A 19,092-nucleotide genomic window follows, 5' to 3' on the forward strand; every position below is an offset into this window, starting at 1 on the left:
TTGAAGATGTCCACAGAAATACAATTGGAACTGTGTTTGTTTGCAAATGTTTTGCTTGAGTTTCATAACCTGAAAGAGTATTATTTATAAAAAAAAAAAAAAAAAAAAAACGTATCAGTAAAATCCACTTGTACATGTTATGATGTACAACTCTTCATACTTTTAAATATTGACAAGTGGGTTTATATGAAATCATAAAGGCTCTAGAAGCAAAAAAAACTGATTGGTGATTGTGGGGTGGTGTGTGTCACTGTTTGTGGATGTATGTGTGTGTTCTTCAGCCCCTGTGGTGGTGGTTGAGGTAGTAGGAGGAAGTAGTAGGTGTCTTTTATTTTGTTTTGTTTTAAAATACTGGAATGATAATTACCAAAAGATGTTTCACTGTAGTAATCTATTGGTACAAAGTGATCGTGGCACATGACACAGCTTGGTCCAGGCTTCCACACACGTAACTTGTCCTTAGGATCAGCTCTTCTGATGGCTAGAATCCCTTGTTTTCAAACACTCTCTCTTTCCTTACTCGTATTAGACAGAAATCTGTGCCTACCACGATTTTTGCACAAAGGAGCACAACATTCAGTTTGCAACATACTGTAGTTTTCTGTTAAACTGACACTGTCAAACATCGAAAACAACCAGACAATTGTACAGATAAATATGGAGCATGGACCCTCTCAACTGTGCTGCTGCCCCACAACTACGTCAGAACTATGATATTATGAGTCGACCATTGCTGTATTTAATGTTTGACCAATCATAGGATGTTAAGCAAAGCACATGATGAAGTAATGTTCTCTGGATTTTACAACATGAACAAGGGTGGTGCTTATTATACTAACTGGCATTTAATGTATTTATTAGTGGACAATAGTACTTTTTTTATAAATATTAGAAAATTTGCTTCTGGAAAAAACTGCACGAGATGTATGTGACTTTTATATTATTTTTCTGTAGTAGCTTAAATCATGGTATATCGTATATATGTGTGTATTTATGTTAATCATTATATTTAAAAAAAATATCTCAAAAGAGAAGTATTTTAAGGAAAGAAACTGATCCACAAACCTAAGAGTTAAGATGTATCGACTGGCAAGTGCATGGTCTTTATGTGAATTAGGCTATCACTTTGAACTGAAAAAGTTTGTGAATTTTATATTCTTTTGCATTTAAATTAGCAGTTTTAAGTTCAGTAATTTAGCATTATTTTATATTTAGTTCATAATAGAAATATGATTCAGTATTTAGAATGATAACCTTGTGTGATTTGTATGTACTACTAGTACCACATAAAAATTTTATATTTTTCTTTTTTACTGTCTTTACCTTGTAGCAAGATCCATACTTATGTTGTTGTTTTATCACTAAAAGTCTAACTTATATATATGAAAAGATTATTCTGATATTTTGCAAAGGGTTTAAAACTCAATGTACAAGTTACAAGTATAAAACTCATGTTGGTTATGAAATAGACTAAATACATTTGTGTCAATAATACAGGGTAGCTGTGACATTTTCACAGTTTGTGTGTCCATACACTGAAAGCTTAAGTTTCAAATTCTGTTATAAATATTTCCTATAATAAGAGGAATATGACCAAGACTAATCTTTTAAAAGCTGTAAAGCGATTTTTTTCTTTGTCATTTAAGGTGTCTGTATTTTATGGTAATCTGTTGTAAATGGATGCATCATGTAACTAGGGTTAGACTGTATTATTTAAACCACTTGTATGATAAGCTGTTATACATTCACCAATGGTGGCAATTAAAGTTTTGTCTGTGTAGTGAAATAAGATACAAGGACATGTGTTGAAACAAACTTGTTTGAAATTTCAAAGAAATAATATTCAAGAACTGAAAAGCTTTAATGCTTTCTTACTAATATATATATATAGTAATTGCTCAAATACACTTTTGCTGAACTGAATAAGAGTGACTCCTAACAGATGTAGTTTATGGTAAAAGTATGAAGTTCATGCTGCTAATCTCATGGTTTTATCAGCAAATTAAACAAAAGTATGGCTGTAATGAAATATAAGCTTGAAATAAATGTACATTTATGAAACAAAAGTAAAATGTGTTTATGTACATATATAAGCAAGAAATTCTAATTAAAAGTAAAAAAAAAAAATGCTTGTTGTTTAATTCGATACTTATTATTCCGAGGATGTTACTTCACTTGGGGCAGTTTTGATCATTATATATGTCAGTGCAATAGTTTTCATTACACTGACATATTTTCAGTGCTATATATTGGGTTTCCAGATTGATCATTTGCATTTGCATGAACTTCATATGAATACAGTATGATCCTGTTTCTTACCCTCACATTGAGGTGTGCTCACTGCAGTGACAAGAATCATGATGTCTATGAATGTGAAATGGACCATTGTTGTGCTAATTGTAGTGGCTTCTACCCCTCTTAATTTCATTCTTCCCATAGATGGGTGGAGAAGACAGAGGTACCACATTTGGAAATGGTTCACAACATTTTTTACTCCAATGCTCGAAAGTTACAATCCACCACTCCATCTCAGATTTATGCTACTGCATTCTGTTCCACTGTTACATTGGGAGTGCAGACATATCTCCAACAGAGTTGTTTTCAAACCATGTGAAGAAGCTTTTGTCCTCCATGGTTAAGAAAGTTGACAAATAAATTTCAACACCTATCTCTATTCTTACCATTCCTTCCAGTGGCTCCCTGGATCCACTTCCTTTGGCTCTGGCTTCTGGTGTTTCCTTGGATTCATCTTTTCCTTTGGCCTTAAGATACAGAACAATTACTTGTTCATGCCTTCAGTTGCTTAAATTTTCATTTACAGACAGGGACCTGCCCACTTGACCCAGGGCAGGTCCATGGAGGTGGGTAGACCTTCTAGTAAAAAGAAACAATGTGGTTGAAAACAGGAGGACTCTCCATCCAATACTCCTTCACATAAGTAAAAATGGCCACTTTAATACAGTGGAACTGTCAAGGTTTCCATTCTAATTTGGATGACAACAAAGCACTGATTGATTTGTAGCATCCTGTTTGGCAGTTTTCTTTGTGTAGAAATAACAGGTTATTTGAAGGATGGGTGCATGGAGAGGGTGGTACTGCTGCCACATGTGCCCACCCTATCTTTGCCACTTGATGCACCCTTGGAGGCTGTAGCCATCCATGTTTCTCTGGGTTGTACAACCAATGTTTGTTCTCTCTACCTATCTTCTGGAGATACCTGTGGTCAGTCAGACCTTAATGCTCTCATTGAAAAGTTGCCCTCTCCCTTTTAGTCCTGGAGGACTTTAATAGACATAATCCCCTCTAGGATGGTGCTGATTTTAACAAGAGGGGTCTTATGTCAATGTTTTAGGAATGGGATGAGTAGCTGCTTGGACAACATAGTCAGTTACTCTTGCCATACAGTTGTCTATCGACAATTTATAGATGACAGCAGGATCAAGTTCTGAGAGAGCAGTGAAACAGGGCCAGTAGACCAGGTTGAGCATCCACTGTGGCATGTGTGTCAGGTTGCATCAACCATGGCCAGTCTCACTCTTTCTGTAGAGTCTATGCTCCCGGATCATAACTTTTCACTCTTTGATACTGTTACGTATACCTATTTTCATGCACCTAGTCAATCTTTTACTGCTGTTGATCTCTCTATATCCCCTTCACTTTTCTCATTTCTTTTGGGGGTTAACAGTGAACTACAGGGCAGTGATAATTTTCCTAACATATCGAGTGAGACTGGCCATGGTTGATGCAACCTGACACACATGCCACTGTGAATGCTCGACCTGGTCTACTGGCCCTGTTTCACTGCTCTGTCAGAACTTGATCCTGCTGTCATCTATAAATTGTCGATAGACAACTGTATGGCAGTAGTAACTGACTATGTTGTCCAAGCAGCTACTCATCCCATTCCTAAAACATTGACACGTTTCCCATGGTATCCTTGTCCATGGTGAAATCCTACTTGCCATATGGTACAATATGCTCAAAAACAGGCCTGGGATATCTTTCGTATATATCCCACACTTTCAAACCACATTACATTCCAGTGGGTTCATGCACATGCTTGGCAGGTATGACATCAAAGCCAGAAAGAATCTTGGATTAAGTTCACAATTAACATCTCTTCTAACCACTAGTTACAAAGTCATGTGGAACAAGATTTGAAAGGCCAGTGGGCAGTATACTTCCATCCCTCTTTCAGTCTTGTCCAAAGAAAGTTGCTCATGCCCAGAGCATTGCTGATACTTTCAGCCATAACTTTTCTGATGCACCTAGGACTTCTGCTTCATCCCTCACCTTCTTAGCCATCAAGACTCAGACAGAGTGATCACTTCTTGCCTTTTGTGCTGATCATCTGTATTAGTATAATTATCCCTTTACACTGTTGGAACTAAAACTTGCTCTTCATCAGTGTGGTAGTATATCAATCAGACCTGATTATATTCACTACAAGATGCTGCACCATCTCTCTTTTGCCTCTTGGTATTCTTTTGGCTGTTTTTAACAGGATCTGACAGGAGAATGTTTTCCTGTTTGCTTGGCACTATGCTATATTCCTCCCTTTGTCTAAGTCTGGGAAGGATCCCAAGATTCCTTCAAATTACCATCTGACTGCTTTGACAAGTTGTCTCTGTAAGATCTTAGAGAGGGTGGTTAATGTTCATCTTGTTTGTATCCTTGAACCAAACAACCTCCTCTCACCCACTCTGTATGGGTTCCATGATAGTGCTCCACCGTGGACCACCTAATTCAAATTGAAACGTCAGTCAGAGAAGCCTTCCTCAAGAGATGACATTCTGTTCTGTGTTTTTTGCCCTTAAGAAAGATTATGATACTAAGTTGAGGTATGGCATTCTGTAATGCCTCCACTCGTACGGATTGTGTGGCCATCCAACAATTTTTAATGGACTGCAGATTACAAGTCTGTGTGTGTTTGAAATTTCCCTTTTTTCCCACAAGAACTTGGTGTCCTTCAGGGCTGTGTCTTGAGTGTCACACTTTTCATTATAAAGATTAATGCCATCATTGAACAACTCCCTCTTACTGTTTCAAATGGGCTATATGTTGACGACTTCCACATCTCGTATCAGTCGTTGAACATAAGGTTTATTGAGCAGCAGCTACAGACTGTCCTCAATCATTTACTGATGTAGACTTCAACATATGCTTTTACCTCTTTCTGCACTTAAATGATTTGCCTGCACTTCTGCCATCAATGGAGTATTCATCTGATCCCAAGCTCCGTGTCAGAGAAGTTGTGCTTCCCATGGTTCCTAAGGTAATGCTATTGAGGCTTGTCTTTGACTTTAAGTTGTCCTTTATTTCACACATCAAGCAGCTAGGTGTCAAGTGTACAAAAGCATTGAACATCCTCCATGTCCTCTCTTCCACCTTTTGGGGAGCGAATAGACCCCCAAAATCTAAAAATCTATCCTGCCCTCATTCGATCAAAACTGGACTATTGGTCTCTAATTTTGCTAGTGCCTCAGCCTTGAAGATGTTGACCCTGTTAGTCATCAGGGGCTTTCTGCTCTTCTCCAGTCCAGAGTTTGTACACTAATTCTCATGTACAGTAAAACGTCTATCCTTACCACAGCATCCCATCTGGGGTTGTTTTTCTTTTCTTAGTGAGCCATGCTTTTTCAGAATAGGCAGTCTGCCATTTCCCCTATGGCTTTTGTATCTAAGCTGAATTGGGTCAGTTTTTGGATTATGATGTTGTCTCCACTGATCAGCCCGTCCCACCATGGCTTATTATCTTCCACCATCTTCTATTTGCCAAACATCTTTCAAACTGTCCTTCTATTCCCTTTTTATACAGATGGCCCTGTTTCTGTGTTCACTGCTGAACTATATGCTATTTCTCTTGCCCTGGATCACATAGAAGCTATGCAGTACATGAACTGTGCTATTTATACCTATTTGCTTGGCTCTCTACTGGCCCTGGAATCACTTCACATCGATATTCACAGTCGACTTGTTCATTTCTCTTTATCATTTATTTCTATCCAGTTCTTCTGGGTGTCTAAGCCATGTTGGTTTTAGTGGGAACAAGCCTGCTGACAGCACAGCTAAGTCTTTCTGCTCTGGTGCTATTATGATCATGCCTGATCCTGTGTTCAAGGCTTGGCTCCTCACCAATTAGCAATTGACTTGGAGTGAGTAATGCAATAATGAGTTTTTCCAAATAAAACCTTCTGTTGGACATTGGCCATCTTGCTTCTGTAAGGATTGGAAGGAGTAAGTTGTTCTAACTAGGCTATGCATTGGTCACATCTTTTAACTCATCATTTCCTTTATCTGGGACTGATGTACCATTGTGACACTGAAATCACAATAGCCCGCAGGTTACTGTTGTGCTGTTGTTACAACCATGATGGCACAATTTTAAACATATTTTTACCATGGGTTCATCCTTGATGTTGGACAGTGTCATTGGTGATGGTGACACTGACCATCTCAGTTGTGTTTAGGCTCAATATGGCCAGGTGATTGCTTAACTCGTAATCTGAGGGTCGCAGATTCGAATCCCCATCACACCAAACAAGCTCACCCTTTCAGCCTTGGGAGTGTTATAATGTGATGGGCAATCCCACTATTCATTGGTAAAAAAGTAGCCCAAGAGTTGGCAGTGGGTGGTGATGAGTAGCTGCCTTTCCTCTAGTCTTACACTGCTAAATTAGGGATGGCTAATGCAGATAGCCCTCATGAAGCTTTGTGTGAAAAAAACAAGCAGTTGTGTTTTTAAATTTTTAAAAGCCATTAGCCTCTTTAACTCTAAGTTTTGGTTCAAAAATTGGACCCTGTTTTGTTTTAACATGATTCCTTTTTACATATTTTAACAATTTTACTTTTATTTTTAATCTTTTACCGGCTGTGTGTCTATTTGCTTTGCGCCAAGAAATGCCAAACAACCAACCTTCATCTTTCTGCTCATATTTGAATCTTCTTTCCACAATGAAAAGTATATGTGGTTCAGAAGTTGTGCAGTCTTTCACATATGCTTTTTGACTTCCAAAGGTATCTTGAGGAGTGACCTTTTGATCCTTTTTAAGAATGCTTATTTCTTTCCATTGCACTGGTTACTTTACGTATTTATTGTGGGATTCTAGTGGAGGTGATGTGCTGTATCAAAATTACAATTTTTCTATTTTGCAGAAATATATTTCCAAGAAGTACTTACTTCTCTCCATACTTCCCACGCTTCATCCATGCTCAAAACTGAAAGTTCTATTTTCTGACACTAGAGGGAGCAACATGCATCAAGAGAGTGTGGCATTCTTTTATTGGAGGAGAGTTGTTTAATGATAATTTGCACAAGACACATTGGAACTAGTGAATTCCTGATGGGTTGAAGTTTCAAAGCTTGTGATGTGCTCAAAATACTTTTTGCATATTGAAGGCAGCACTGAGCAAGAACAGCTTTTATGTAAGAACCTATTGTAAATATATCTTCTGCATAGAAAAATTTTAACTTTTAATTTTATGAAATGGTCTACTTACCTCTTTACATAGTAGTTATTTCTCTCTCGCCTTAAGATTTGCACATACCACTTAAAATATATCTCACCTAATCACTTATTTTGACATGAACCTACACAAGTACATGATGTAATCATCATTTGGCAAAAGCTGTTCACCAGTATGAGGGTGACACATTCTTCATTAATAGTTGCACTCAAAATTAACTGCAGATGTACCTACCTTTGTTCTTGAATTTTTTAAGGTTTCCTGTAGCTTTTGTGATTGATTTAATTGCATATTCTTTGTTATTTGTAGTTATTTTCTTGACTATTTTTTATTTCATTGCATACTTATTCTTTATTTGACTTTTGTGAAACTTGTGATATCATTTCTTAACAGTTGTATGCTACGAGGTGTGATAAGTTTATCTTTTACATTTTTTTTAACTTTGTTAATACTAATTATTCCTTACTTTTGCTTTTATTTCAGAAATGATCATGAATTAATTGGTGCCTGTATGTTCATATGCCGTAATTTCTAGGCCTGTGATCTTTGCCATGTTATGTCACAAGTCTGTCTTTTGAGGTTCTCTTAATTCTAAACTTTTACATAACACTTCTTACATGTATTTAAAACAAAAATCAAGGACATATTTAGCAGTTCTACACAATGAACTCTCATGTTTCTGCAGCTTCATCCTCCCAAAGTTCTGCTTGGTTTTGATTTGAACTTGTTGCTCTTTGTTAGAGGACATGTTATTCCTCTCTCTGTTTGCTGATCGTATTGAGTTTATATTATGCTTTCCTTACCTCCTAGTTTCTGTGATTCCTTTAACATAACTCATAGTTTCTCCACTTCTGCCTTCTCTGATCTTCAATTCCTGGAATCCCTTCTGCCAACTGGAGTGTCAGCCCTCTGTTTCCAATATCCATTTTCTCTGTCACTCAACTTCCTCAGTAATTTCTGTATGCCTTGTGTCATACTCTACATTTTTATCACAAGCATTTTGGGGTGTTCCTCACACCATAGTCTGAAGTGGAAACTGCATGCAATCAGGTTTAGTAAAACTGCTCTCTCTTCTTGAGCCTCTTGCCCATTGACATACATCCCATTATATTTTTTTATATTTGTACTTTCATTTGTTCTTGCATTTTTTCTTTCTAATCTTCTACTTTCTTTTGCCATTTCCTTTCACAGACAGTTATCCTTTGTCTGTTCTACTTATGATGATCCATATTTATATAGAGTTGGCTCAATTTGTATCAGGGTACTTCTTTTTTGCTAACTCAGAGCTTGATTTCAACAGTTATACAGTCATTCAAGACAATAGAAAACTACTTCAGAAAACCAACTTAGACCTCTTTGTTGTTTGATGGACAACTGGCACCCTGGAACAGACCTTTACTTAGAACAGCTTTGCAGTTTACTGAATGCTATGTTCATGCCCACTCTTCACACATAATATTAACTCTGATCACCAAACAAAGTCATTGGTAAATTCCATTACCATGAACTCAAAAATTTGAACCCCTCACAAAATTTTTTTTTGTTTGTTTAAAAAAGAATGTATTTGATACAAGAGAAATGTTGGTAAAAATCTATAAAAAGGGGCTGAAAAATCTTAGGAAAAGTTTGCTTTTGTGAGTGACTAATAATGCTGTTTTAGTCAATAAATGATCTGTCATAAACAAGCTGTGCCTCTGTGCTGCTTTATGCACATAAATTTTGTATGGAGTTCAAATGAGCTTGAATAGCTGTGTGTGGCAACATAGGACAATGTATACAACTCGGTTCCAATATCACACATTGTACTGTGCAGTGTTTGTACATAAATATATGGGTGGGTAGGAATTTGCAAGGAAAATTAATGCTGATAACATGGAATACTTAGTGAAATTAATTTCTAAGGTATAATAGTGCTTATGACAACAAAACTAACATGGCTGTCTCAACTTCTTAACAATAAAACCTACAGTAGGAACTAAAATGATCAAATCAAACTCAGAATTTTCATTGTTAATCATCACAGTTGAAACTTCAATTGCACATGTATAGGTCTAATGCTGATGTTAAACAGATACATCTAATTAAGCCTGGAGATAAGATGTCAAAAAATTAATTAAATAAAGGTGCAAAATTGTCAACTAAACATAAATTGTACATTTTAGAAATAAGTAAGATATAAAAACATCAAAAGTCTTGTAATTGGAATTTTTTACATCATTACTGTTGTAATTGTAGGACAGCTTGGAAATTTACTTAAAATCAAGCTATGAAATCTGAACATTGGATCATTAAGGTTCTTACCCATTGTCTCTGCCTTCAATTCTTCTCCACATTGCTTATCCTCAGTCATCAGTTCCTTTGCACATCCACTTTCTTGAGGACAGAGGGTTTGGGGTTTTAGTTTTGAATGCTACAGCGAGTGTAACTTGCCATTCTCTGGGTTAACATTTCTGGCTCTTTATTGCCCCATTGAGTATTGGAGACAACTTCCTTCATTTTAATTTTCTCAAACACTACTGATGATTTTTTAGTTTTAAACAAAGGGATTTTTTTTCCCTCTTAATTAGTTATTTTCTCCTGTTTGGATGAGAATGATCAGTGTCTTGGATGCCTTTCTTTACATTCCAGTAGCTTCATCATTACAGTTTTCTTCAATTTATTCATCATGATGGTATGGTGTACTGGTTTTTGGGTCTACCTTTTCACTTGACTTTTGCTTTTTGTGTCTTCAGCCAGGTCATGAGGCTCTGCTTACCATATCCACAATCCTGGCCTTCATTTACATTTCTTCCTGGATCTTTGGCTGCTTTTTGCTTCATACTTAGTTGACCTCTTTTACAGTCACATCCCTTTTCTGGGAGGATGTTTGTCTGGAATATCTAGTGTTACTTCCTGTTCCCAGTATTGAAATTATGGACTTGGATAGTTCCTCATATCTATGGAGAGAGAGTCCAATTGAGCAGCACAATCTAGTGAGAAGTAGAGCAGAGGTTTTGCTGTCAATCACGTTACTCCTTATTCTATTTCAGTTTCCAGTAATTTTGTCCTTTTGGATGAAGCAAAGTGTTTTCCTTATGAAGAAGGAAAGGATCTTAGTCTCAATTCCTGTATTTATGATAAGTTATAGAGTAGAATACGTCTAAAACCATATGATCTGGTTATTGCAGTAGCGACAGTGCTCTTCATGTGTGTCTTTCTTGTTTTGTGTAGAAACTTGGTTGTTCATATATTCTTCTATCCATCTCTGTAACACATGGCCTGTTTTCACCTAACTTCTTTCATATCTTCATCTGGACAAAGTATAATCCTACTTAAGAAGGATGTGGGCCTCCTATGACTGATAACTTTTTTAGTAATCATCCACTATTAGGTGTCATGCTTCTGAGCTATTCTTTTTGACACCTGTAGAGTTGATCAGTATTTTCTTGTTTGCACCATCCCTTTCACCACATTAGTGTGCAGAGCAATAAGTGGATCATTTTGGAAATTATAATTTTATTTACCTGATAATATATTTCCAACAGACATATTCCACCATTTTTCTCTACTTTCAGTGCACATTATTCTTGATCCATTTGAGAATGAAGCTAATTTGAATTCATGTGCTTATGGAAATACTGTGAATGGAGGATATGTCACCCTTCTATTTGTGGAGGGCTGTTGTTTCATGATTATTTCTTGTACTACCAAAGCTCATACCAATAAAGCCCACCTCTAGTACAGCGGTAAGTCTACAGATTTACAACGCTAAAATCAGGGGTTCGATTCCCTTCTGTGGACTCAGCAGATAGCCAGATCTGGCTTTGCTATAAGAAAAAAAACAAAAAAAAAACATACCAATAAAAGTAATTTAGGTAGAAGATAGTTTAAAGCTTGTGGTGTTCTCAAAATCTCAATGGTAGCATATTTGAAATAGGTTTTGCATGCAGAGTTGTATCTATTAGAAATAAATTTTCAGGTAAAGAAAGTCTTAACTTCTGTTATGAGCTTTTGGAATCAGATTTCTTTGGGAGGAATGGGTATGCTTATGTCATCAGTTCTGTTATAATCTGGGTAGTTTGGTGTAGGTGGAATCATTTAGTTGCTTGTTGGCCTTAAAAAAACAACCACAGCAGTATTTTTGTTGTCTGATGTGATAATGTCCTTACAAGTTTTAAGGGCAGATAGAGTATGCCTCTGAACTATAACTGGATAAACTGGACCTTAAAAAATTTAAAAAGTAATATCTAATTTTGGCTTTAAAAAATTAATGTCATTTGATTTAGTATGTCCATAATTTTTTATGTTGCAAGATTTTCTTTCTTTTTTTTTTCAGTTATGATTAAGTATTTCTACTGTGAGAAGGAGAAAAAAAGTTCAGAGATATTAGTGACAACTGTCCAGTCCAGATGGAGTTAAGTTTAAATTACTAGGCAGTTACTCAGAAGTTAATTTTTTATTAATTTATCTAAATTTTTAATTAGACATGATGTACTAGTAAGTAATAATATCAGTAATTAGTTAATAAGATATTTCATTAATAGATTTGTCTATAGATTGAAATTGCTTGAAGGGAAAGAACTGAATGGTGTTATGGTAAAGACTTTTGTAGAAAAGTAAAATTTATGTGCTAGGTTTACAAATGTGCATAGTAGTTAAAAACCAAAGCTATGGAGACAGTTTCAGTTAGCATTTAGATACCATTGGCTGTGGACAATGAACAAAGAGATGATCAAGAAGAGAATTAAGTAGAAGGAGTCAGTCTAAAAGAAGAATTTTCTTTTCTGTTGCTAAAGTACAGGGCATTAGAAAGCATGTTGACAATTTAGCTGCTTATACCAAGGGACATTCTGTTTTTGTAGTGCATGTAGAGATGAATGTTATAAACTATAAATTAGAAGAGCTACTTAAAATGCAATACAGGAATTATTTCAAAGACTTAAGGCTATAAATGTCCTATGAGGAGAACATCTTTAAGCTAGATGCTGGAATGAATTATGTAGCAGCATTCAAGAACTGAGTAAAGAATTATCAGAGAAGTACACAGGGCATTGCTTCTTAAACTGTGGTATGTGTACTCCTGGAGGTATATTGTAATCAGTGAAGGGGCATGCGAAACAAAAGGGGGAAAAATAAAAGTAAATAAACTCATCATTATAATTAAGTAATATTTTAATGCATCCAAACTTTTTAAATTATTGTTACTAACAGCAATAATAGTATGAACATCAGTAATTAAAATAGAAGTAATTTGTAGCTGAAGATGTGTAATTTTGTATTTATTTTCGTTATTAGAATAGTTGTGATGTGCAAATTTCTGCTAACTTGAGAGAGCTTCCAAAGTTTGAGAGCCATTGGCTTAAAACAGTAGATGGGCTTATTTGACATGTGTGATAATTTTAAGGGTAAGATGAAAGATGGGTTCCACTTATCAGTCCAGGTGGTAGGATGTTTGGGAAGCTCTAAATATGTTAAAAATAGTGTGAACTAACTTGAGAGAACTTGAAATAGGTAATAACATAATTATAGGAAATTTAGATCAATGAGAAGTTTCAAAATAAGAGATTTAAAGTATAACAAGTTAAGTACTAGTTTTTTTTTTTAAATATCTTAGTTAATTTTATTCAAAGTTAGGAGTACTAGGAACAAAATAGGTAAGTCCTGGGCTTTATTTGAACTGGAAGATTATGATGTAGTAAGAATTTTGAAAATGCCAGGTTATAGGCTATTTGGTAATGATAATATTTTGAGAGAGGGAATGGAGTGGAATTTAATGTTAAGATGGGCTGCAACATGTTAGGACCAAAATAATAAATTCTAGACAAGAGAATGATTTCATATAAGGTACAGTCAAAAGTTTAAGGTTAGACAGCTTTCAATTCTCAGTTGTAATAGGCCACTTGATGAAACAGAACATATCAATGAGAAATTTTTGTAATGAGATCAGGATTGTATGTGGAGTTGAACAGCAAATGGGAGAGATTTCTTGGAGTGGTTCAGGATGGTTTCCTATACCTAGTGGTCAGAGAACCAAATAGGAGGAATACCATTTCAGGCTTATTCTAACCTGTGATGAGGCTATTGTTGCAAGAGATAAAGTAGAGGAACATTTCCTAAGTAGGTTTGATATTTTGCTTCATTAAGAGCTGAAAAAAAGAAATGAAATTTGAGTTTCTGATTTTAAGAAAGCCAATTCTGATGCTGTTAGATAAGGTTTATCATTAGTGGTTTGAAGTAGTGAGTTAAAAGGTGATGTAGGACAGGTTTGGGGATTTTCTAACAATTTTTTAATTTAAGACAGGTATGTTCCTTATATATAGAGTAAAGGGATAATAAAGAAGATTAACAAAGACATAAAAGAGAAAATCTTATGAAGGTTTGGAATGTTTTTAACCCTTAAGTACTTGTATGGATTACAAATAAACCACAGCCAAATAATAATAGCTTCCAATCATTAAAATCTATAAATAGATTTTTTTACTTTTACTCTTATGAATTCACTTAGAAAGGGATGAAGAATTAATTGCTACTACAATTTTTTTTCTTCTTAATTTGCACTGCCTTGAAATAGTATATTGAACTTATGTTCAAATAAAATTTTGAAAGGAAATTGGTTAATCCAAAAGGTATATTACAAACAGCTAGCTAGTAATTTAAAACTAACAACAAAGGTTTTCATACATACGTTGCAGCAAAATGTTAGAACATGATTAGGTTGCTGATGGTGGGATTTTTGTTGAAGATTTAGATAGATCAACTTTTCATTGTTCTTCTCTGTTTTTAGAAGAGGGGTGTTTGTAATGTTCCTGATTCTGGGCAGTTTTCTTGGAAGATAATGGAATTGGCTTGAACATTCAGGTGTTAATTCCATAGTATTAAGTAGAATGATTAAAAGATTAAAAATAACACTGTCAGTCCATGTTAGATTTTCTCCAAAGTATTAAAATAGGCTAAAGATCAGATATGTAAGCCTCTCATTATTAATAGATCAGTAGGGAATGGACAGATAGTTGTAATTATTATAACACCCATTTACAAATAGGTTGTGGTTATTATTGAGATGGTAGAAATCATAAAATTTTCTGTCTGTATAGATGCAACTTGTTAAAGTACAAAATAAACTCAGAAATATCTAAATTTTGCTTACATTTGTTGCTTATTTGTATCTCTGGTTTGAAAACAGTGAATTTGTAAACTTGCTGATATTGAGAACTTAGTTCAGGTTTCTGGACATTTTGTTTTATAGCTTATAATCTTATGAAAACTGGGATTATTATTTTTTATCTCAACTTGCATGCCTCAGAGGTTTTTCTTTCCTTTTATTTATTCACCAAATTGTAAAGTTTTAAAAATATCTGGGTTTGTATTTTGTAAGTCAGTAATAGTATGAATTAAGTAATTAAGTAGGCCATGAATAAAGGCAAAACATTGACTAGATATACAAATAATATGAAATTATAAGTGACAAGAAAATGATGAATGTGTGCATCAAATAAAACTGATTAGTGTGATATAACAATGAAAGGTTTGGGAAGTGTAATGCAAATTAGATTATTTATGTGTCAAAAGTCTTCTGTGCACAAAGAATACCATTATTTTCTTGTCTTTTTTTAATAAAAATGGTATCTATTATAATTACTTGCACTCAAACTATTAACAAATTGAATGCAAGAGGATTTTCATGTTAAGTAGAAAAATACTTTAACCTCTATAACCTCCTAAAAGGATATCAAAAGTTTTTTTAAAAAATAAATGTTTATATTTTATTTTTCATATTCCATACCATATCACTGACTCTAGCTTTTATCATCAGCATACAGTGCAATGAAATAATAAAAATTGGGAAACAGGAAAAAAAGACACAGCTTTTAATTTTTTATAAATTATCTTTTAAAGATTTTCCTTTTGTTAAATTTGTAACTTCAGACCTTTTTCTTTTTAGCTATAGTTAATTTTAAATGTTTTATTTTACTTTCTTTTCCTTTATCACTCATTATTTATCACAATGCAGGTCAAAATTGCCCTTGAAGCATATTATAGTGTCTTTAAGTACAATTAAAACTATCTCCAGCTATAACACATTTATCTTAGAAACTACCATAACTACTATAGTTATGCTAGTTTAAAAATAATCATTGTTAGATTATAGTGTAAAACGAGCTCTTTCTATTGATTAATACATGTTTATTTAACATCTACTTATGGGCTATAAAGCTCAAATAAATTTGTTGAAGGTGAGCTGGCAGCTGTTAGGGGTTTAAATAATGCATTACTAGTATCAACTACAATCATGTAGAGCTTTGAAATGTACAAATCAAAAGGTTATGTAAATATCTTATTGTCTAGATGTACGTCTACACAGCTACCCTTATAATATCGAAGATACAGTGTGTTAAAATATATACTTTTTCTAGTTTATTGATTGTGTGACATCTGAATTTTTTAATAATTTTTAATGTTGATTTTTGAAATAAAGGGTTTAAAACTTAGTAGGCATAAAATTTTGAATCGTAACAGACATAATTTTAATTCACATAAATTGAGAGTAAGGGTATTTAATTACATTTTAAACATTTAAGACCATGCATATAACCTTGGTTATCAGGGATAGCAATAAACTCCTGAAGCAGTAGGAGCCCTCAGCAACATAATCTTATCACTCAAACTTTGATCCATAATGTCTCATCAGAAATTGTTGTAGTGTACATGATTATTTCATAAAATTGTCTTAAGTGAATCTATGATAAGAGAAAGAATTTGCAAATCCATTTCACACATACCAGAATGCATTTTTCTAGTTACATCATATAACCTAGAAATTACAGTTGTAATGCTGAAAGAAGATAAAGTACTCATAACCTGTATGCTTGAGGTTTAAGTAAAAATTCTATTAAAAGTTTAAACCAGAAAAATTAATTTCAAGTACCATTATTAGTTAAGACTAATCATGATATATTCAGGAAAAAAAGGTGTTTTATCAAAAAAAGTAAAATAATGCTTAATAACTTCAAAAAACCTGATAAGAACATACAAATTATGGTTACTATGCTCTTAACTTGGATGTTTTTAAAACTTGCCAAAAACCTCAAAATGCTTATGTCAAGCTAAGTATATGCATAAACTAAAACAAAAAATGATTTGAAAAGGTGAAATTCAAACCAGCCCTATCCCCTGCTGGTACAGCAGTAAGTCTGTGGATTTACAATGCTAAAATTAGGGGTTTGATTTCCCTCGGTGGACTCAGCAGATAGATTGATGTGGCTTTGCTATAAGGAAAACACACACAAAAAACACAAACCAGCCCTTGTGAATGTTCAGGGTATTATACACATACTTAAGACAATAATATCAAGTCATAATTTTGTTGCCCAAAGACACAGATGAACAGAGGCAACTGACTTTTATATACATTAGGTTTCCTTTTGAAAGTAATAAAATTAAAGTTATGATATTAAATATTGGTTTATTAACTATATTTTGATGCCAAGTTTATTCATGTACATTGATAACAAAATAGTTTAAATTTTGTATACAATGCTCTAAAAGTTGTGATCTACCCATAGTGAGAGGATTAACCCACTAATGTTACAAGAAATTACTTTTATTCTTCTCCTACTTCTCCACTATTCATTCACTAACACTGTCTTTATATTCTTCCACTAACACTATCTTTATATTCATCCACTATCAACTCTCATGCTGTCCCTAAAAAACATTCCACAAGATGCTCTTCATTTTTTTTTTTTTTCCTTCACTTACTGACTTTGTTTTTGGAAAAACTTGGAAGTTACCATTTTTATATCTGTATCCTCCAACTGTGCTTCAGTTAGCTGAAAAATATTAAACTCTCTCAAAAATCTCAATTTTTTTTTTCTAACTTGCTTCTTTCCCTTCTTCTTTTTACAGTTTTCTCTAGCTTGTTTGGCCAGGTGGTTAAGGCAGTCGACTTGTAATCCAAGGGTCATAAGTTTGAATCCCCGTTACACCAAATAGTCAATCCCACTATTTGCTGGTAAAAGAGTGGCCTAAGAGATAGGTGGTGATGACTAGCTGCCTTTCCTCTAGTCTTACACTACTAAATTAGGGATGAATAGTACAGATAGCCTTTGTGTAGCTTTGTGGGAAATTCAAAACAAACCAAACCTATAGCTTGCCTGTTTTTCTATCCCCATTTAAACTGTTCTATTTTCTTTTCCCATCTGAAATTTCACCTTTGTTTTTTACTGTTTTCTCTTTTTTCTAATTATTATTCTTTATTCATTTTGAATATTTTTTGCATAATCTCCATCAGTGTAAAGATTTGACCCATTCGTTTTCCTCTTTTTATCTTAGCAAATGCTTATTTTCTTTCCAGATTTTAAGTTTGATTGTTGTTGGTTTAGTTTTCCAGTTTTTCTTTATCTTTGTCTGTGTTTATTGTTTTCACTCCAGTTTTTCATAAAATGAAGTATGTAACTTTGTCTTGAGTTTTTTCCTTAGTTTATTTCTTAGTTTCTTCAAACTTTTTATGATTATATTTTTCTTATACTGGTTTTATAGATTTGTTATCCTATTTTGCACTTTTATTTTTTATCATTTCTAGACTAGTAATTATGATCTTTTAATTTTTTCCTATTCTTACGCTTCATTTTCTTCTAGTTTCAGAAATTTATTTTGAATCTTTAAAAATGATAATTCTTTTATCTTGTAACTCTTTTTTCATATCTTTGTTTTCTAGTTCCATGGGTTTCAAAACATTTTTCTCTTCTAAAGCTATTAGTTTCTTTTATTTTTTTTATTGTGATATAGGTATTAATGTATTCAGTGGTTAAATAGAATTCTGACCAGTGTAACCTTTTTTCCTATTAACCATAAATGTTTCTAATGCATTTGTACTGGTTGATCTTACATATTTTTATCAGTTATTTCTGTATAAGCGAAATTGACTTACTCATTAATCTTATTAACATATCGTTAACTACTTCAAATTTTATTTCTAATTCTTATATGTCACTTTCTATCAGTTTCCATTTTTGCCTACTCAAAATTTTTCTTTGTACTGTTTATGTGAATGGTTTTATATGCTTTGTTTTTTCTTATTATTCAGCCCAGCTGATTAGTTTTGGTACTATATTAACAATACTGTGAACATTGACTTGTGGAACAAGTAGATTTGAGAAGATATTGTTTCACATATGATTTGATGCATAAAGTGGATAAATTATGGGATACAGAAAAATAAGTGCTGTGTTAATGATTTTTATCACAAGTATTGGGCCTTTTGAAAGATACAAATTACACTGCACAACAATGTTTTTGCTTCTTGAACACTGTTGGGTGTTCCTTATAGATTTTTGGCTGCTGATCATGAAAATCACATCCAAATTTGCCCATCACGTACCGTTTCATCAAAAACTTCAGTTTTACCAGGACACTGCTACAATGGAAAAATGATATCAGGGCAACTGGAATCCGTCAGTGCTTGCTGACTACTGTTGGAGACTGCAACGTGATGCATTGGACGTTGAATACAAATGAAAATCAGGAGCAAAACACTTTTAATTATGTTGAACTTAATAGCGTATTAGAAACATAAATACAATTAAATACATTATTGCCAGTAAACAGTTAACTGTCTATTTCTCAGAGTTCCTACGTGATGAAGCA

General features: G+C 33.9%; 1 protein-coding gene across 2 annotated transcripts in view; it reads left to right on the forward strand.

The window, feature by feature from the left end:
* Positions 1 to 19,092, forward strand: part of Arfip (ADP ribosylation factor interacting protein arfaptin) — a 36,372-nt gene that overhangs the window by 6,448 nt on the left and 10,832 nt on the right. The gene's annotated exons all lie outside the window — the stretch shown is intronic.

Source organism: Tachypleus tridentatus, chromosome 5 (assembly GCF_004210375.1).
Source record: "Tachypleus tridentatus isolate NWPU-2018 chromosome 5, ASM421037v1, whole genome shotgun sequence".
NCBI lineage: Eukaryota > Metazoa > Arthropoda > Merostomata > Xiphosura > Limulidae > Tachypleus > Tachypleus tridentatus.